This window comes from Bactrocera tryoni, chromosome 2, assembly GCF_016617805.1.
Source record: "Bactrocera tryoni isolate S06 chromosome 2, CSIRO_BtryS06_freeze2, whole genome shotgun sequence".
Lineage (NCBI taxonomy): Eukaryota > Metazoa > Arthropoda > Insecta > Diptera > Tephritidae > Bactrocera > Bactrocera tryoni.
In genome coordinates, this window is record NC_052500.1 from 15,230,464 (window position 1) to 15,252,318 (window position 21,855).

The 21,855-nt window shown below is 38.0% G+C and overlaps 1 protein-coding gene across 1 annotated transcript in view; it reads left to right on the forward strand.

The window, feature by feature from the left end:
• Positions 1–2,768: 2,768 nt before the first annotated feature.
• The window catches only part of LOC120768052, a 192,067-nt gene continuing 172,980 nt past the window's right edge, over positions 2,769–21,855 (forward strand). The window contains exons 1-2 of the mRNA XM_040094568.1: positions 2,769–2,842; positions 7,542–7,593. The gene's annotated coding sequence lies outside the window, so the exon portion shown is untranslated. The remainder of the gene's footprint in view (positions 2,843–7,541; positions 7,594–21,855) is intronic.

Consider the following 21,855-nt stretch of genomic DNA (forward strand, 5'->3'; position numbering starts at 1 on the left):
TGTATTTGTGCCCAACAGGTGAGCTAGGAGTCTAGTCTTACATCCAGGTAATTGACAACCTTTTGTTTTCTTAGTGTCACTGTTGTTGTTCTCATGTATACTATTATCGGAATATGTTTCGTTGTTAGCAATACCAGCTCAGTTTTTTCCGTGGCAAGTTTAAGGTCACGAGCGTCAAGACACTTTTGTGCTTTAATCACAACCTGATTTAACTATCCTGCGAGTATCTTCAGTGTTTAGTGTGGTGATTATCGCAATGATTTTCTCTATGTAGCCGACTAAATATTCATCGCGGACTACGAGGCTTAATGTACCATCGTAGCTGACCTTCTAAAAGTCTGGGCCGAGAATTGGTCCCTGGGAAGCTCCTGACGTGAGTGTTGTGGTACTTCAGAGATTCTAAAAAGGAAGATTGCGTCTTTCAATAAGCTCCTGACCATTAAGCTGAGTTATTATGGTATTCTGAAGTTTTCTTCTATTGCCTCGGCCATGCTCTTCCATTGGACGCTGTTGAAATATAGCATCGTCACGTCCACAACTACGCTGGCTAGGTCATGCCGTTCGAATGGATAAAAATACTGCAGCTCTGAAAGTATTCTACGCTGTACCCACCGTGGTAAGCAAGGAAAGAGCAAGAACTCCACTCCGTTGGAGAGATGAGGTGAAAATGGTTCTGTCTGCACTTGGTATCTCGAACTGACGCCAAATTGCGAGAATAAGAAAAGACTGGCGCTGACTGACTGCTGTTAACTCAGCTATAACCGCGTAAGCAGTGTCTCCTCCAGTAAAGATGAAGTAGAGCAAGGTCTAAAATTAAGTTGCAGAAAAAAGCGGATATTGTGAAGCGCAGATATTTGATAAAACAAAGCTATTTTTATATTATTTTTAAATTCTTATCAGCGACTACAATTTAATATCAAACTGTCATCTACTTTTCTTAAAGTGCTTAACCAGTAACGGTAACAGTTAAGCATCACAATTATTTACTCGCTTAATTGTTCGCCAAAAGTCAATATTTTTGCACCAAGTGCGCGATCCTTTAAGCCCCACAAGCAGAAATTACACAGCTGAGTTTCGAATTTGCTATAATTTACATGGACAGCCAGAAAATTAAGCAACAACAACAAATACAGTAAGTATGAGCGCTGCGAGTGTGCATAAAATATACTTTTAATTGTCAGGCGGTACCAATTTGCGTTGCACTGCATAACTAATGGTGAAAGGAGGCGGAGCAGAAAGCGCAGCTGCATTTTACAAACCAAAATTTAATTGCACATATGCATGTGTGTGAGCTTAAAAACTACCAAGAAGCTAAGCAAAAGTGAGCAAAAAGAAAATCGCGAAAAAGTGCGGAATATATGAGTACGAAAATGCAAATGAAATTCCCATTCGTATGCTAATTATTACCGTACACGCCTGCGATTGCGTGAGTGTGTGTGAGCGGAATATGTAAGCGGATATGTTTATTCATACCGCGATTGCGCGCGCTTCCTCACACATACACACACACATAAATATTCGTATGCCTCACTGCCATTAAAAAATTTGTGCTTTTGTTGTGTTTTTTTCTTTTTTTTGTTGTGTTTGTGTGTGTATATGTATTTGTGCGTTGCCAACCAATAACAGATTCCCCAGCGCAATGCATTCTAGTAGCTGTATGTCGGGCGGTACCGCAAGGGTCCTAACAAAATCGGCCCGCTCCATGCACATCACTACACGCACAGAAGAAATATTTGCTAAGCGCTGAGCGCCTAAACAAACACCAACACAAGTGCGCTTAAATATCGATGTAAACTGAGACGCACACACATACACACGCATGTATGCGTTTGCATATGTAATCGTGTAAATATGCTTGCGCTTCGCCTGTAGGAAAGGCGAAATATTAATGCACCGCGTTGCTTTTGTTTCCCACATTCGCTTCGCCTCTTTTGTTTTGCTCGTTTCTTTCCAACTTTTCACACACCCACACACGCGCGCACTCTCCTCTGTAAATGTATATTTGTATATATATATATATGTAAGTCTCATATCAGCATTGGCTCTGCTCTATTTGCCCACACCAGCTAGTCTGCCAGTCAGTCCCAGCGCTGGTGCTCGCCGTAAGTGTTCGGCATGTTGTAGCGCGCACAGCGCTTTCCACAAACAAGTTGCATGGCACTTGTGCTGGCTTGTAAATGTTCGCTTTCAAATTCGTAGTCACTTGTGTTGTGCTGTGAGGATGAAATTCAAATGTGTGTGCCAGTAAATTTAGTGCTATCTAATTTTTTACAGCGTAGCTTTACAAAAAAACTTAAAAGAAAAAAAAAACAACAAAAACAAAAACATTTCCCGCGTGTGCTTGAAAGATATTTGGTATGTAGAAATATGCAACTACAACTTCTGAAAACATTGACAATTTTCGTTAGTTCCTGCAGGAAAAAGTCTGCAGCCGGCTGCTTACAAGCATTTGCATACTTTTTGTCGTATGTTTTCGCATATTCATGCACACATGTGTACACGCACATATATTAAAAAGTCGTTGAAAATGTGTGCGCCTCAAACAACTTAGATTACAAAGCAATGTCGGCAAATAATTAATATAAGTACACTTGTTGTTGTTGTTGTTAATAACATGCAAACATTTTAATTAAATTGCGCTTAAAGTTTGAGTGAGTGGTGCCTCATAGACAAATGTTATTAAACTGTGTTACATGAATGTCGAATTTGATTTTTCGTGACAACGCTGTTGCTGAAGTGTTAGATTAGACTGATAAACCAGGAATGCGCCGCGACCTTAGGCCTATCGTGCCGTGTTAAAAACATGAATTTTGATCGTCAACTTGGAGTACAAGCATTTCAGGTGAGTGTCTATATTTAGTTTTCATGACTAGTCATAAAAGCGATGCATAATACGGAGATCAGTTAGACAAATGCAAAGTGTTGGAGGCTTAAGCGCCACATCTAGTGTGGAAGAAAAAAACTGGTTTCTCCGACTACGCCTTTAAAAATAAGGTACTAAAATTTTAAATAGATATCTGAAATAGTTTTGTAGTTACAACCATCTAAAGTGTAGCCGCTCATCTCAACCAGGCCATCAGTTTAACTTTAAACGTCTTCTTCTCCTTTATTGGCGTAGACACCGCTTACGCGTATATAGCCGAGTTAAATGTGCTTTCATCAAAATTACATTTTACAAGTTTTCTTCAGTAATAATTCGGAGAAAGATCCGATCCGATGCAACAAATGGTCTGATCACTATCAAATACTTTCCTGCATGTTCTGTAAATATTTCTCCATATAATAACCTACATGTTTTGATATCGGTGAATGGGCCAAAACGAGATGGCCACCGATTCCAATTTTCTTAAGAAAATTTTGTTCACCACTTTTCACTTTTGGTTGAATGAGTACGGTAATAAACAAAATTAAAGCATGTGGAGATTTGATAATTCCGAACTGATTCCTGAGACGCCATTAGATTCTCAAAAAGTCACTGTTTGGTGTGATCTACGGCAGAGGGAATCAATAGTGGATTTTTCATCAAATATTTTGAACAAATTTGATGGGGAAGGCCTGTTGTTCACCTCAGACTTCAAAAACTACTGTGCGTTGAGCTAACAAACAACCAAACAAGTCAAAATTGCGTTTTCTATGCTGTGATCAAATGACGAATACAACAGATGGGAGGGAAACCAGTAACAACCAATAACTACCTTATAATAATAGGTTAGGTTTGGTTAAGCGGTCAATAATAACAGATCTCACTTGGACAGCTTAGAACTTTGAACTCTTGTGGTACATAGAACTTCTAAATATATATAGTAATAGATCATAATACCCTTTAAAATGATGAATCGCTTTGAGCCTATCACAAATATGTTGGATGGTTAATGACAGTTTTGGCCGAAGGTAAGACTGCCGCGATGATTCAACCTCACTCTTGTAAAGGTTGTACAATGAAGAGAAAAATGCACCTCGCAATAGCAATAAAATCTACCAAAATGACTGATCTGTAGAAACTCCAACCAGTTTTTCCTCTATAACACAACAATAAAAGGTGTGCACTACCATTCACCCTGGGTCCATCTCAAACATATGCACAAATTTTGTAACAGTAATTGTCACTTGTTAATCTATTGCAAACTTTTAAGCGTAATTCAGCGTAAAAAACAGCTTTCCATTTAATCAAATAGACGCTCTAAGAAATCTAAAAAATAGCAAGCCCCTTCAAAAATCCACCTATAAGAAATCAAATAGAAACTCTTTCAAATATCCAGCTGCGACATTTGATTATTGATATATAGTAAATGGTATCTATATATATACTTCCATCTGATCAAATTTGACGTGGACCGATAAAAATAAACAATATTTGAATGAATTTAAGACAAATCTTTAATGTCACTTTAAGAATAGTTGCCTTTAAAATACAAGTAGGCAACTTCCGAGCCAATACAAACATTTGAGTTTTATGAAGAAAATTTTTTAGTTTTGAAATAGAAAAAAGTCACACGGTGGCTGAGCGATGACTTTCGTTTCGTGGGTTCACCAAAAAGTGGATCACAATCATGATAGAATGGGACTGCGAATTATTGTGGGACATAATCCATCAATTAATTGCTAACAAATCCGGTGATTACGATGACATTCATGTAAACGCCTAAAAATAGCCAAATATCGGCCTTATTGACCACTATGACACAAAGTCAGATGTACCACATCACGGCAATCAATGTAAACATTGAACGTCACCTTGATTATTTGACCGTCTCTGATTTAGTTCTTTTATTTTCGGCTCATTTTAGAAGTGCGATTCGGTAGATTTGTGAACATTATCGACGTTATATTTTTAAATCCATGACTCGTCCTCAGTAATGTTGAGTTTGATTTGTGTAGGGTTCTCAGCTACGTTGTCAAGGAGCTCATTGCGACCTGAGGACAAATTTGGGTCGTATTTGGTATTTATAAGCTGTCCTCAATTGCAGTTTCTTTGTCCGTTTGTCATAAAAATTACATGTAAAAACAATAACAAAGCTGAAATAATATATAGTAAAGGTATAGACAAAAACAAAAAAGTTTATAGGAGAATGAAAAGAATTTCTCAACTAAGAACGAATCATAACACTATTGGGCATACTTCAGAAGACATTATAGCGCAAGGGTTCACCAGCAGTGCTATCCATTTTGTATGAGAATTTAGTATAGTTCAATTCGCTGGAGAGTAATGTTTGGCGAATCGAAGATAGCTATTATGATTGTTTCGAAAAAAATACGTTCGTGCTAATGTCAGTGCCGGGCTTTCATTCTTCGACACACAAGTTTCTAATGACAACTCAGAGTTCCCAAATACGTTGATTGTTAGTTTGTTTTTGATGGTGGTAACTCTGCACATAACTTCTTTTTGCCAAGGATCTTTGGTATTAAAAACTTAGGTTTACCGGCTATTTATGGCTGAAAGGATATGTAAGAAAATAATAAAGCTTAGATAAACTCAACAAATGGTACTTTTGAGACTTCCTGTATACACAGAACGTCAACTTAATAAAGATTAGAGGCACAATCGATAATTTATCGATTTTGGAAAACCACTTTTTGGCAAACCTTAACCTAAACTAAGATTAAAAAAATTCTACTTCTCAAAAAAATGTTCGCTGCATTTTTTTACAGCTTAACTTCCACTTTCGTAACTAGTTTGACAAAAATTATTGATATATCGCAAAAAAAATCGGTACAGGCCCTGTTGAAAAGTAAAAAAAAAAACGGCAAATAGATGCCTATATTGAAATTCGTGCCGAAATACACGTCACAGCTGCTCATTAAGTGTTTGCTATTTTTCCATTTCTGTAAGTAAACATAAATAATCCCATAAGTAGCGACATTCGTGCCGGTCAGACCAGACTGCTAATATGTGGTGAGCGCTTGCCCGTCGCTTGTGGGGGCTTTCAGTGACCCACGTGCGTGGCATTGTAGGCAAATAACAATTTGCTGTTATTGTTGTTGGCTGTAAGCGGGCAGGGAGAACTCTCGCGTGCGTGATTTTATTTAAATAAGCAATTTTATTATTTATTTTGCTCATTTCCTTCGGGTGCGACGAGCGCACTTGAGTAGAGCAATGAGTGCGCAAAGTTGCTGCTCGAGAGTGCTCCTGCAGTGGGAATGAAAACAGCAAACTTTTACTTGCTTATATTTGTAATTCCGTGTGTATATGTGTGTGTCTGTGCCCATTGCAGTTATCCAAGTCTGTGTGTGCGTGCGAAATCTGCTTATGACCGAAAACTTTCCGGCTATTTGCTGGAAATTTGTTGCTGCTATTGTTTCCGGCTTTTATATGAATTTTGTTGCCGCTGTTATGCAATCTCCATAACTTGGACTCTGTTTTGTTGTTGGCGTTGCTTGTTTTCACTCTTGATTCATTGCTATTCGCCTTAATTGTTGTGGTAAAATATTTCATTTTGTTTGTTTACTGGCCGCCACCACGTCCCCCGGCTCCTGGCATATGTTTAAGTGAATTTGCATGGGCTTGTGCGATCACACACATACAAACATATCCATATGCTTTGTTGTGTGAGTGGTTTCGCATTAACATAATACAATAACAAATGCTCGTAATAATGGCAACCAGTAAACAAGTGAAATTTGTGTGCTCCCCCTCTCTCCTTCCTCTTCCGGCTACTCATGCCCGGCGAGCGTTTAGTGAGTTGGAAAAATAGCAGCAACAATACATCTACCATAAATGGCTGTAAGTTGTTGTTTTTCTGTTTGTTCCTTCGTTTATGAATATTTTGGCTTTCTGCTGGAGCCAAGTGCTAGCTCTAATCTGACAGGTGAAATGGATTTGCAGCGCCACCAACAACACCGGTTCCACTATGTTACGTAGCGCTTGACTGCCCACCCTATGCATAAAGCCTAAACGCTCCAGCGTCCTTTCTTTGCGTCCACGTTCATATGCGGTGTGTGTGTGTGAGTGTGTTCTTATTGTGGTTCCTTTTGAGGCCGTAAGCGGGCTGACAGTGTGATTTATGCGGCTTAGAAATGGCAAAACAGAAACATGACTAACATTTAAACGCAACTTTTGCCATTTCTATTTCGGCCAAAACGCTGAAGAGGTAAGCAGCAGAAAAGAGAAAATAAACGTGCAAATAGAAAAATGGCCAAACCTTTGAAGTCTTGAAAAGCGCTTTAATAGAGTTGTGACATTTGAGCGGGACAGTGCGGCACAGCGGCGGTTTTGCGGTTTAAAGTAAAATGGCATTATAACAAAAACAAAAAAAAGTAGCGAAAATAAAAACTCAAAACACAAATGACACTCCCAAGGGAATTGTGTACCCGGTCCACCACTTAAGCTGCGCAGTCAAGCTCTGTCAGTTTATAGTGGAAAACAATTTAGGTTGCCGCATGATAATAACCCCGGGTTATTTATGGCTTTAAGAATTCTAAGTTTTTTGCACATTTCCGTTCTCTTATTCATTTATTTGCACAAACAATTGTCAAAAAGTTCCTTAATTAAAAGTGTGACCAAAACAAAAGCTAATAAATTGTGTCTCCTTATTTCTTTGCAGATTTACAGTTGACTTGTTGTCACAACCCAAATCTTCGGCGTGTTGAGCAAAGGTAAGCTTATGCTAAGACGTCGTCGCGTTGCCGCTGCGCAGCCTTGCAATTTAGCCGTAGCTCTTTTTTTCGTTGTTTACTTCCTTGCGGGATTTTTAATTAATGCCGCTAATTTGTAATCAAACTGACCTAAACAAAGCGCGCGCTTACAGTAATGGAAATTTTGGCAATCCTAAAATCTTTTAATGAAAGGAAAGTTTTATGGTCCGTTCTAAATTAATTTAAATTTATTGGCTGTGCAAGTGAAAGGTGCTCTATTTCGAGGGAAAAGAAAGCAGGTAAAATAGGACATAGAAACTTCAAATTTAATGTGGATTGTTTACTATCATTTGAAAGATAATTTTTTTGGTGTTTATTTTTTGAAGATTATCTCTTTCAAATGTTGGAAGTGGCTACGCCTCAGATGGTCTATCCGTTGAGTCCAATTTTCCAAGACTCGGTCGAGCATTTCGACTGGTAGCTGGCGAATGACACGCGTGAAGTTTTGCTCAAAGGCCTGAAACGAAGCGGGATTGTCTGTATAAACTATAGACTTTACATATCCTCACAGCTAATAGTGTGATGTCGCACGAAAAAGTCTAACGGTGTGATATCACACAAACTGGGTGGCCAAACGACCAAATCAAGACTTGAAATTATCTGATCACCGAAGTGTTCTCTCAACAAATCCACTGATTAATGGGAAGTGACGCCGTCTTGTCAAAACCAAATATCGCCGAGATCACGAGCCATGGACAGTAACATTCTCACCGGCATCATTTTTTAATAAAAAAGGACCGATAATTTCACCTACAAACCATACCAAACCATTGTTTTTGTCCGGATGAAATGGCAGCTCTGGAATCTCCTCCAGTTGCTCTTCGTTCCAAATGCGGTAATTTTCCTTGTTTACATACCAATTGAGTCAGAAAATGGCCTCAACGCTGAACAAACTTTGGCTCGAAAATATCGGATTTTCCCATAACTTTTCAAGGCCTCATAAAGCGAAGCGTTGTCACTTAGGAAGGCCGAGGTCTCGATGTAAAATGCGATAGGTTGTTCTATACGTCAGTCTGGGTTGCTGAATACGGCACCGAATCGACTCTAAACGTCTTCGTGTATACTCTCTACTACGGCTGCGATATTTTCTTCACTGCGTGCTGGACGTGATCTATTCGCTTGTATGTTATCCAATAATGAATGCTGGGTCTCACAATGTGTGATGGTCTTGCGAATATTACGCTCAGTAGGCCGACTATGTTGACCGTAAGTTGATCGAAGCGCGCGCAATACATTCTTTGCAGAACGTCAACTATCGAAATAAAGTTGAACGATTTGTAAACGTTGTTTAGGAGTAGGTCCCTCTATGATGAAATGTTAAGCAATACTGAAGAGAAATATCAGGACAGCTTGACTTCGACTTCTGCGTAATCTGTCAAAAAAGGCTATTAAAAAAATATCAAATACAGTTTTCTGTGGCAGCAAAGTTTTGGAGCCTCTATAATTTCATAAGTTTGAAAGCCACTGCACATTTATTTATTTAATTTAGCTATTCTGGGTTGAAGACCACTGAAGTGTAATTATTAAAGAATCGCACTACCATTGCCAAGGAACCGTATTTGGTTCTGCTGCCGAACAAAGTTCGATGTAGAGTTTTCATAAGCCATCATTGTAGACGGAAACAATGAAAATATTTAACGTTGGTGTTATTTGCGAAGCCCTTCACAAATATCAAAGATTTTTCACATGCACTTGTTTCCGATCATTCAGTTTGTATGGCAACTATATGCTATAGTGGTCCGATATCGGTGGTTCCGACAAGAGAGCAGCTCCTTTGTGGGAAAAGGATGTGTGTAAAATTCCAAATCAATATCTCGAAAACTGTGGGACTAGTTCGCGTAAATACAAACAGGAGAACGACAAACGTGCATGACTTAATCGACTCAGCTCGTCATATTGACCATTTACACATATATTTTATAGGTTTTGAAACTTCGTGGTAAACTTCATATACTTCATGCAGGGTATAAAAGAATTAAAATAGTTTAAGCATAAAGTTCTAGAACCTAGAAAAGATGTGTATGCAAAATATAAGGTCCAACAAACCTTGGCACATAAGCTCTCAAACTTTTTTTTAAGTAACTCAAAAAGCTATGGTATAATAATATGAAAGAAATTGAATGGGCGCGGAAAAGTATGCAACATCTTTTAATATGTTGTATTTTATTATTAATTTAAATTCTATTAAAATAAATATGCTGAAGTGTTGACCGAAATTGAATGTCGATTCGCTGTTTTATTTTTTTAATAATTCTATTAAAATAAATATGCTGAAGTGTTGACCGAAATTAAATGCCGATTCACCGTTCAATATGCAGTTTGTGGAACCCTAACTCCAACCCCCAACATCATTTCAAAATGGTTACGAATTGCAAAAAAGTGTGCTAAATTCAAAACATGTTCGATTAAATCACAAAATAAAAATATTTTTTGCAACTTTCAACGTTTGCATTTTACTAAGAAGACATAAGAGCATAAAAACATTTAGGTCAAAGTTCCAGCATTCCAACCACACCGCAACAAACACGCACTAGTACAAGCATCTAGCCAGACCGTAGAAGAGTCTACTTTCAAACCCATCGACATGCATCTCTGGTCTCCGAAAATGCTTTGTGTTAGCATGCACTGCCTCATTTTTTCCATGTGTAAATTTTGTGAAACTTTTTTAATTGACTTTGCAACTTTTTAATGATAAAATGCTTGCCAATTGCCCAGCGCCCACGCCGGCCGCCAAACTCTTTGTTGCTTGTGGATGTGTTGCAAGCGTGGGGGCACAACTACACTAATACAATTAGGCGTGTTGCTTTAGTTCAAGTGCGTGTTTTGAAATCGAGTCACTTTTGGGCACACTCATGTCTCCTATCAGTTTACTTTGCCTTAAGCATAACGCTTAGAGGAGATAAATGAGACAGAAGCAGAAACAGAAACAGAAGTAACCACAGAAGAATAGCAAAAAGTGTTTAACTTTTTATTGCTTTTCGCATTTGAAATGCACACAAATGTACATACACTTTAGGAAACAAGCAAACGTTGGCCCGAAATGTGAGAGTTTTGTAAATTTATTGGGGTTTGTTAAAGTTGTTGCCCAACAGGTTAAATAGGTCTGCACTTCGTGGTGGCGAGGGTATCATTTGCGCAAAACTTTAATCAAGATTCCGTGTGGTTTTGTAAATTGTGCACAAGCTTTATAATTAAAGATCAAATTGTTGGTTTGCGAAGTTTTTTTCAAGTGTGTCGTGTCTAACATTTTAATGAGTAGAAGTGAAGAGTAAATGTTGCTAAAACATTCGCAAGTGAGCTGGCAACTAGACGAGAAGGTGGGAATAATATGAAAACACGTCAGGCTTTAATAAGATATTTTAAAAATTAGGTTAGGCTATGTTGGAGTAAGAGATCGATAGTAACAGGAATCTCACTAGGCATACTTAGAACGCAGAGTCCGCTGTTGCTTAAAACTCCTATATAATAAGTCATAAGATCCTTACAAATCGACAAAGTCCTTTCAGCCGATCCAAATATTTTGAAATTGTTAATATCAGTTTCGGCTATGTAGTGTGCTTCGCCGAAGGTAAGACTACCGAGATGTTCCAGTCTCAGTCTTGTTAACGCTGGACAATAGAGGAGTAAGTGCCTGGATGTTTCCATCTCACCCTCTCCAAACAACTTTAAAAATTTTCGACAGTCACGATATTAGTCGTTGAGGAAGAACCACGCCGAAAGCGGCAAGAATAACTTTTCTAAGGGCACGTAGCTCATTTTATTCAAGGTCAAAGGGATTTTGCAGTCTCACAGGAGCGGGTCGAGTTGACTGGAAGTCCATTAGACCAGTGCTAAATTGCATGACGCCAATTTTGGTCAAACTTGGTTTCATTCTGATGTGAGTGAGGTAATAGGTTCATTGGTTTTGTGGTCGCCATATTCCGCTATGATTCGGCAAAGAGACGAGTTTGATGATGACGCTGGTGCTATTTCTGTCGGCAGTCACATTTTTACTCTGCTCGGCTCTTGGGATTGAGTTTTCAACTGTGAAAAAGCTCACTGCATCTATTCCTATTTCTCCCCAACCACATATCAGTCGTCAGTATGTGAGCAGACTGAGCCTCTGCGATGCAGTGAATCAAGTTTGCAGGAAGGCAGTTGAAGAAGGTGAGAACTTCGTGATCCCAATGTTCACCGGAAGTGTGGAATAAATGGCATTAAATGCTATTTTCGGTGTAGTTCGAAATGCTTCAAATATGCTGACCAGAGCCTACTTCTACGTTGGACCTTCTTAGCATACATGAGGTGCTTGCGGTTTGATCACATCTCAAAGTTTTCGAGGACTTTAAGCACGGCTTAGGGCCGCACATTGTAGAAGTCCCCCTCTATGTAGAAAATAGGTGCCTAAAGCAAATTCCTTGCACATAAGGGCTCCCTCCAGCCAAGACGCTACATCATGCAAAGTAGTGTCGACCGATCCGGTTTTTATATGAATATGTTGTGCCCTTAACTGTGTACTTCTTAGTATTTTGCTCCTAATGAGCAGATGCACGAGTCTCTCTAACGTTTTCAACAGAAACGAGGTTAGGCGAATAGGTCTGAACCCCTTGACACCGACTAAAGAGCACTTCAAGGTATAAAAACAATATTTTTTTGAAAATCTTGAACTATCCTAAGAGCTTAGATTTCCAAAATATCAAATCTTCATTTTTTCGTATACATTAACATTATTTCTAAGTATTTCCTTAATTAATTGAGCATTTGGTTGCTAAGCCTTCCTTGAAATATTATAAAAAAAAATTTCCAGAAATTTTAAAGCTCTTTTTGACAAAATGGCCAAAATTTTCCGCTGACACTGACATAAATTAAGTAATGCCATGCGCCAAAATTAATGCAATCATTTCCTCAAACTGAAAGTAGCAATTTAATTAGCTGCGATAAAAACTTTTGCGGACAGTTAGCGTCATATAATTAGTACTAGGCTTTCACTAATAATCCTCGCAGACTTTCGAAAGACCTCGCGCGGCCGAAGAAAATGCTATACAAATAAGCAAACTACCTCTGTTAAATTTATTGGGCTTGATTGGCTAATGAAGTGCAATCGCTGATTTCATTAGCAGCTGCTTGTCCAAAGTTCAACATCTCAAAATTTCCCATCTTTTGGGCGAACGAAACACATTTACACTTCAAGAGATATTTCTGGAAAGCTGCTCACCAAGTGAGTGCAGCTAATATTATTTGCTTCATTAGCGACATGCGTTTGTTTAATAAGCGCAGACAGTGACGCGCGCTTAAGTCAATAGCGCACTAATTGTGAAGCTTCATCAGCAATGAGGTGGACAGCGTTAATTGTAAAGTTTCCACTCGAAAAGTGCTGCAAAAGAGAAGTAAAAATACGGATAATTGCTGGAAAGATAACTTTTTTTATTTAAAATTTTGTGTATAAAATAATGAGAATAAATAATTCCCAATATTTTAAAGCAAACAAAACAAAAAAAAAACAAAACAGATTACCACCAAATTGTACAGTTAATTATTCTTCGTACAAAAATTAGCCAAATTTTGCTGTTAAAAACATACGCGCACACACATGCAAAATGTAAAGACAACCAATTTCCAAATTAAAAACGAAAACGGAAGTTTCTTTTTGCCGTCCCTATAAGCACTTAAGCACAGTCATTAAGTAGCGCCAGCAATTTGGTGCATTCCACATTTTTGAGTTGCCATCAATTTTCTTTATACGGTAGTTTACACCAGCCTTTCAGTTCATCTATTTGCCCGGAACTAGTGGAAAGAGATTAATTCTTCTGCTCAAGTTGTAACCGCATGAATTGGCGCATTAAAATTCCTCATTAAGCGCACATACGCGCGCAATGACAGCTTTTTCACTCACTCTTCTTCTCGCGGCGTAGTGCCGAGCTAAGCAAAGACGACAAGAAATCTGAGTGACTGATAACGCTTGCAACGCAGCTGCTGCACCCACACCGAGGCAAGACAAGCTGCCGCAAATAATGAGCCATCTTGTTAAACATAGTGCTTGCAGTATGCCGATGGTGCTGTGGCACAGTGGAGAAGAAGCGAAATGATTAGTAAATGTCATATATATTATTGTCAGGTCTTTACTCGTGTATTTTGCTATAGCGGAAAAGAATCGAAGTAATAAGGAAAGATAATACGACAAAATATAAATTTACAGTTGCGATTTTTTGTCAGAATCACGTCAAAATTCTGTAATTTTTGTTCGAAAAAATTTGTTTTGAAAGCTGTAGTAGAATAATGCGAAATGGTGTTATGCTTTAACTTAAATGATAATACCTTTAACACTTATATTCACTGCAGACGTTTATCCAGCAAATCAGTTTCATCATTATGTCAAACTTAATGACAGTCGTTGTCATTTGCCATTGACAGATTTTGTTTTAAAAACTGTAGTAGAGTTATTCGAAATAATGTCATATTTTCACTTCCAATGAGAGTACCTTTAAGAGGTATGTTCTGTTTTCCCAGCAATGAAGTTTCATCATTGCGTCAAACTTAATGACAGTCTTTGTTATTTGCCATTTTTTTATATGAATTTTTATTTGTCAATAGTACACGTTTCTCCATTTTTGTAAGCTTTCTCAACTTAGTCAGCGAAATTGTGCGATCGTCAAATTAACGTCATTGAATTTAACATAGAGAGAAAGGCACATAAGGCTTTTTGGTAAGGATTTGAGAGATAGCAAAGTCTTCTATTGGCCGTATTTAGAGCTCGAATTTTTAAAAGATGGATAAGTGATGCAGAAAGGAATTAAGTACTACAAAGAAAAGGTTATTGAAAAGACCTAAACCTCAATGGTATTTATAAAGGGTAATTCTTATCGAGGTTCCTTATTATTTTAAAGAAAAACACAGAAACTTCAAATGTAATAGATAATGTTTATTTTGATTCGAAAGAACTTACTTTTTGATTTATATTTTGCAGAATATTTTTTTCAAATGTTGGCCGCGGCCACGTCTCAGATGGTCCATCTGTTGATTACAATTTTTGATGACTTTATGACAGATTTTCGGGATTGAGATATGGGTGTTGATTTAAATTCAAAAGCTTAATTTCTAACCTTAAATAATTACTGTCATCTTTGGATCCACTAACCACAATCATAATTTATGCCACCACCATTGCGCCTTCGCGCCACTGTGCAACATGTCAAATTTTGTATATTTGCTGCCGACGGCGCTGCCATTTGCTGTCATTTGCAACTTTGTAACTGCAACTTTTCGCGATGTTGTTAGTCTATTATGTGCAGCTTCATTATTATTATTCTCATACTAGCGTCGGTGCGTTATCTCCGTTAATGCAGCGTATTTTATTGCAGCCGCGCAACCATGCGCCAGCAAATGCCAAGCAGCGACTGACTTAGCGACGGCTCAACTCGGCGCTGACAAAAGCTGGCTGCCACATGCATTGTCGTGCTTTACGCCACGGCTGCCGTCTCCTTTAAGCTATGTGTTAGCAAGCGTTTCACCAAGAAATTGCGTCCGCGGCGAGGAAACGTTGACAGCGCTGAGGCGGAGAATGAGCGCTCCGCAAGTTGGCGGGTCAATTAAAACTTTGTCGCATTTTTCCTCCATTCTTTGCTGGTGTTGCGCGCAAGTTTTCATTCTTTTCGTTAACTTTTATTATTCTCATGCTTTTATACATATATACTTTTTAAGGATGCTGCTGTTACTGAAGTTGTTGCGCTTGTAAGCTTTGTTGTTGGAGTTACGTTGTTGTTGTAGTTGCGTTGTTGCAATAATTTGCATTGTAAGTGCGCTGGTGAACTGCGGCAGCGCAGAACATCGTGGGAGTTGTTTACCCAGCAGCGGCGAAACTTTTACGCATATTTCTTTCCATTTAGCGGACAACAAAGCAAACTAGTCGGTTAAGGCGCTATTTAGCGACAAAAGTTTTGTGGTCAAGTGTACGACACTAAATCTTAGCAGCTTTTCAGTTGCTTTTGTGAAAAAATTACAGCAACAATGTCGTTGGCAGTAAGACTTACTTTCTAAAAGACTTGAATTTCGCAAATTTTGTTTGAATTGTGAAGTGGAAAAAATTGAAAATAATTGAATTTTATGCAAATTTTTTATGAAGTTAATTTGGCAGTAACTGCAAACTAGTAAATTTATGTAAAAATAAGTTTTTCGAGCTAAGTAACTTTTTATGCCCAAATCGGGGTTTAGTAACTTTAGCACTAAGTTTTCAATAGACAAAAAGAAACAACGGTAACTCTATATAATACGTATACGCATGACGCGCTGAGTCGTTTTAGCCTTGTCCGCCTGTCTGTCCGTTTATTCGGCAGAATTTTTGAGACCAAATTTTGCACGCATCCTTTTCGGAACCGCCCATATATACTTGAATAAAAAATTGTTTATTGTATATTATAGAATATAGCTTTCATACAAACTGAGCGATCAGGTCCTTGTATGGAAAACTTTTTTATTTGTAAATATATCGTCACGAAATTTGGTACCGATTGTTATCCTAAAAATCGCTACAAAAGAATTTTTTTAGATCGGCGTACTATGACATAGAACTGCCATCCAAACTGAACGATCAAAATTAAGTCTTTGTAGAGAAAACTTTTTTATTTGGCAAGGTATTGTCACGAAATTTAGTACAGATTATTATTTTAGAAATCGCTACAAACTCCGAAGAAATTGTTCCGATCGAGCTTCTGTAACATAGAGCTGCCATATAAACCGACCAATCAAACTCGAGTCCTTGTAGAGATAACTTTTTAATTTGACAAGTTATCATCACGAAATGTGGTATAGATTATTATTTCGTGCATCGCCACAATCTCCAAAGAAATTGTGCAGATCGTGTCTTTAAAACATGTAACTGCCATACAAACTGACCAATAGAAATTAAGTTTTGTAGGGAAAAAATGTATTTCAGAAGTGTATTATAGGAGTAGTTTTTGTGCAGACGTAAACAGCATTTTGTGTTTTTGTTGTTTCTTAATGCTGACAAATTTAGTTTTAATTTTTTCTTTTTCATTTTTTTAAATTTTCATCATTTTATTTTTTTTTATTTCTATTATCGTGCAGCAATTACTAAGATTACTTTAAATTGCTTTTAAATTGCACATCAATTAATTCTTGCCCTCTAATTCTTCTTGCAACACTTATATTTTCGTTCTATATATATATACAAATTACAAGTCTTGACCCCTCTCCCTCTCTCTTTCTTTCGCTCTTTTCTGTCACTCTGCACTTGCCTAGCACATTAAGTGCACTTTGACAATTTTCAACGGCCCACACAAACACTGCCGCCTCCATTCATTATTCAGCTGCTTTCAACAACAACACTTTCATACAACATTTAACTTGCAACACTCTAACAAGTAGCGAACTAAGCAAGCGCTCAGTGTCATTGTCAGGCAACGCTTGGCCTCTCCATTACACATTGACAGTCAGCGTATTATCCAAGAGTGCAGTGCATGTGAGAAATATGTCAAATGTGCTTTTCGGCTGAACAATGGTCATCCACAGGGCGTGCATTCGCCTTCGAATACCACGTCTCGGCAGTGTCTTTTGTTCCAGTAGCTCGTGCTGGCGTGCGACTGCATCGCATGCGCCTTAGTAATTGTGACAGTGTGTGAAATGTCGAGCTGCTTTAGCAGTTTCAAGTGCAATTTACAGTTGTTCACTCTTTGTTGTCGAATAAAATAAGTGAGTGAGCACACAGAAACACAAACACGCATATATATGTATATAGTATACAATAATGATTTATATAGCGACCCCTTTGGAAAAATGTAAGCTTGTATGTATATGTGTATACATATATCAACTAACTACACCAGACATTTCTTCTGACCATGCTTTGGCCATTCGACAATAAAAAGCATAGTAAGTCTCTGTGTTTGTATTCTTTTCCTCTATATAAATACATACATATATGTATGCCCGCTTGCTGTCATAGCAACACTGCCTGCTAACAATGGCCTATAACGCTTTGTTTAATTGCAAGAACACATCAGCAGCAACAACAATTGCAAATCAGTGCTTCTCTAACACAATAAGTACACAGCTAAAGCGTCAACTAAGTAATGCATGTGCTTATTGTTTGCCCTTGCTGATTGTTTTTGTAGGTGTTTTCAGTCGCTTTTGAGAGCTTTTGTTAGCTTAGCTTGATTTGAAGGGCACTCAAGCGCTCGTTTTGCACTGAAATTAAGAAAAGCACAATGGCTTGTTAATGTTTGGGTGTGAGAGCGTTTCTGAATCTATTAGCCTATTTCTACGCGCTTTGAACGCTTCACAATCCATTTATAAAAGATTCCTGGCGTGGACATATTTACGCACGGGACTGGTCGTTGGTCCTTTTGTTTCGAGCAGGATTAAGGAGTTAGTTCAAGATATGCCTTCCAGATATGCCAAAAGCTATATGCGTCTGTGCAAATTTGTGTGCGCTGGTTTCTTTCTTTTTGTATAAGTATAATATGAGCAATAAGTCAATCTTGCAAAGGGTAAATTAAGTTGGCCGTTTTTAACACCCAGAAGAAAACATAGGAAACCCCTTGAAATATATATGTAAAAGATCAAAGAGAACAGCTGATTCGATTAAGCCATAGCCATCAATCTATCCGTCTTTCTTCATGTATATGTGGGAACTTATCCCTCAATTTTCGAGATAACGATCTGCACACGTCCTTTTCTCTCAAGAAGGCTACTTATCAGTTGAAATCGCCGATAACGGACTACTGTAGCATATAGCTGCCATACAAATTGAGCTCCGAATTAAGTGCTTTTAAGGACAACTTTTTTAGTTGAACAGATATCTTCATGAAATTTCGCAGATATTAATATTTAATACCACGGTATAACAACTGAAGAATTTATTCAGATCAGACCACAATAGCACATAGCTGTCATACAAACTGACCAATCAAAGTCAAGTTCTAGTATGGAAAACTCTTTCATTTGACGAGATATTTTCACGAAATTTTACATGGATTATTGCTCAAAGTAACGTTGTAATTTCCTCTAATTATTCAGATTGAGTCACTGTAGCTTATAGCTGCCATACAAACTTACCGAAAAGAATAAAGTTTTAGTAAGGAATCTTCTGTATTTGAGATGGGTATTATAGCTACGGTGCAACCGATGTTAATGCTTTTTATTGTTGTTTCTTTTGAACAGTTATCAGAAGCCGAAAAGGAGCGAAAAACTTTATATTCTCTTAGGGTTATTAAGGTTATTAAGATACCTAAATAAGAAATGTCTTCAATTAAAAGGCATTTGGTACCAGCAGATAGATGTCTTCACAGAAAGCAGATTTTAAAAATGTTTGTTGAGGTGTTAATGAACTGTTCAAGATAATAAACTATTTTAATATCACTCATAGTTAGGCAATTTCTTCAAAAAAGTTGAAATGTGGTAGCATTAAAGGTTCTCTGTCTGCTGCATTTTCGGAATTTAAAAATCTATTCCCAAGTACCTAAAGAAAAGTTTTAAAATTAATTGATTAACACTGATGAATCCTAAAAATCTGGTATTTTTTCTCTGCCTGAGTCCTCCGTTTTACTTCACGAATAATAATTTCATCTGAGAAGTTCACAGCACGCAATACAAAACTTAAATGAAAGCCAAACACAAACACAGCTAAAGATTCTAGCATAAGAACATCACTCAAGAATACATAAAAATCACAACAACTACCTTCAATACAACTGCTGCGGTTGGCAACGCCACAATAAACACCAGTACAGACCGCAGTTGTCTAGGTTACGTATACGCCCAGGTGAACGACATTAGCACCCATAAGCGCTTTAACGCATAAACTCTTAAACGCATAAGCATTTCATTTACTAAACATGTTGTTGTTTTTTTTTGCTTTTTGACTGCAAACAAATTGCCGGCTTAGGCGCTTTAAAACTGCGGCGCCTAAGAGCTGATGCTGGCGCAGCGGAATCTGTGCATAATTTCCAAACAACTTCATATTCATGTCAACGCCTGTTGAATAAAAAAATAAAAAAACAACAAAAAGAACAGCAAAACCCCTAACGGTCCACTGTGATTGCCTGTGCTTTCCGCTTTGATGCTGTTTGCTTGCGTTTGTGCCGCCCGACTGCTTCAGCAGGCATGAATTGCGCAATTTTTGCGGTGAAATTTGGCAAATTACGTTGTGTCGTTGCTGCCGTTCGTTAGCCGATTATTGTCGAGCGGCCGACAAGAGTCATAAAATTCCAACATTGCAATGCTGATGGCATCTGGCATTTTGAATGAGCAATTTTCGGTATGCCAGCAAATAATTCCCTTCAAGTGTGCGCATTTATTAGGTATATTTGGGTTAAGCAATTGTGGGAGTTGGAAATTTTCACCACACTCACTCGTTTGCACATTTAAAATGACGCTGGTTTGCTGATTTTCCTTTAAAGTGCGCTCATTTACTTTTGATTTCAGCATTAGTGATTGTAATGATTGCTTGTGGAGCGGCGCGTAATTTCATAGCCTCACTCTACACCTTAATGTCTCCCTTGTGTGCTTCCAGCTAGTGCGAATTGCAGCGAAAATCGCCACTTTCCATGCAATTTTACTCCTTGCCTAGCTCTTCCGCTGGGCAACTCATACTACTTCAGGGCGCGTTTTGAAGTTTGTGTAAGTAAGAAATGCTTGTTTCTAGTATGCCACTCTGCTGTTGCAAGTATTTTCATGCTTTACTTCTTCCACAACTTTGTACGTTTCCGCCTTGACTTGAAGGCGGCGTGCCTTGGAGAATTTTCAAGTCTTCGAGAATTTCAAAGCAGCAAATCAAATGTAAGCGAGTTGCTTTTTTCTTCTTCAAGTTTTCATTCGTCTAGCGTTTTTCCGGACAACTTCTGTGTTGCGACCGCTATGTTACGGTATTTTGCAGTAGCCATTATGACGTCATCATGTTTGCGTCTAGACTATTTGGTTGAGTAGTTATGGCGCTACGTTTTTGCTGTTTTGTCAGTTTGTCGAAAAATCGTTGAAATATTTTTCTTCGCATTTTAATGACAACAGTTGAGTCGCTGTCACAGTCAATGCTGTGACGAGTTTTACAGTTTCTATTTCGTTGAGATGTTTAGATTGGAATAAATACATATACATAGATTTATATTAATGATTTTATAGAACTTTTTTTAATGTTAAAAGACCTAGAAAATCATTGATAAATATCGCTTGTTGATGAAAAAATAGCAGTTGGACGATGTTCAGTAAGAACTCTAACGATTTTCGTAAGATAATATTTACTAAGGGCATGTATTAAAAATATCTCCTGATTTTTACTATATGTCAAAAGGATCTTGTAGTCACACATTAGTCGATTAGTGCAAGAACGCAAGATTCCATTGAAGATCCAACTCGGTCCCATTCGAATGTGATTGGGCAAAGGTGTCACCTCTAGTTATCTGGTTGGCTTTGCAGTTGTCAGCGATTCCGCTATGACTCAACACCAAACTAGTCTGATGATGACGAAGCTTGATGCTATTTATGTGTTAAGAACCACCTCCAACCTTCCCTCTTAGCTTCAACCCTTCCGTAAATAAGCTCACTGGGCCTCTTCTCAGTGACTACTCCCTATCCACATATATAACGCACTGATTCGAGGTTTAAAGAATACAGTTGAAGTAGGAGAGAATTTCGACGGGACCCTATTCGAAACCTTTCATATGTTTTCATTGAGCCTTGGAACGAACTCCTCAGCAATGCAGCTGCCAACGATGGCCACGGAAGCTGTGAGAAAAATTGCATTTAAGTGTCATTCTGATTGTAGTTAAGAGTAGCTCTTTGCACACATTCATGATTCTTAGCAAATGTAGCCTTTAAGTGGTCTTTCCACAAAACAAATATACCATTTATTTTGGTTGCGTAGAGTCAAAGCTGCACTATCGGTGAGAGTATCCAACTCTTTTTTATGCTTCATCTACAGAAATATGAGGCAACCGGTTCTTTCGTGGCATCTATGAAAGCTTTCTATCAAAATTGAATTTTAGGTATTTGACCATATTAATAAGAAGTAGACTCGAGCCTCCGAATATGGGGAGATGCACGTCTGGGATATAACACCTTCTGGTAAATAAAAGCATTTCAGTTTTACTTGGATTGACGGCTAAGCGGCTTCTATTTATCCAGTTGGATTTTAAGTTAGATATCCCTCAGTTAGCTCGTAAACGGTATCTACTAATTATCCTTTAACCACAATAACAATGTCGTCAGATTAATCAGAAAAAAGTAACACCAGCC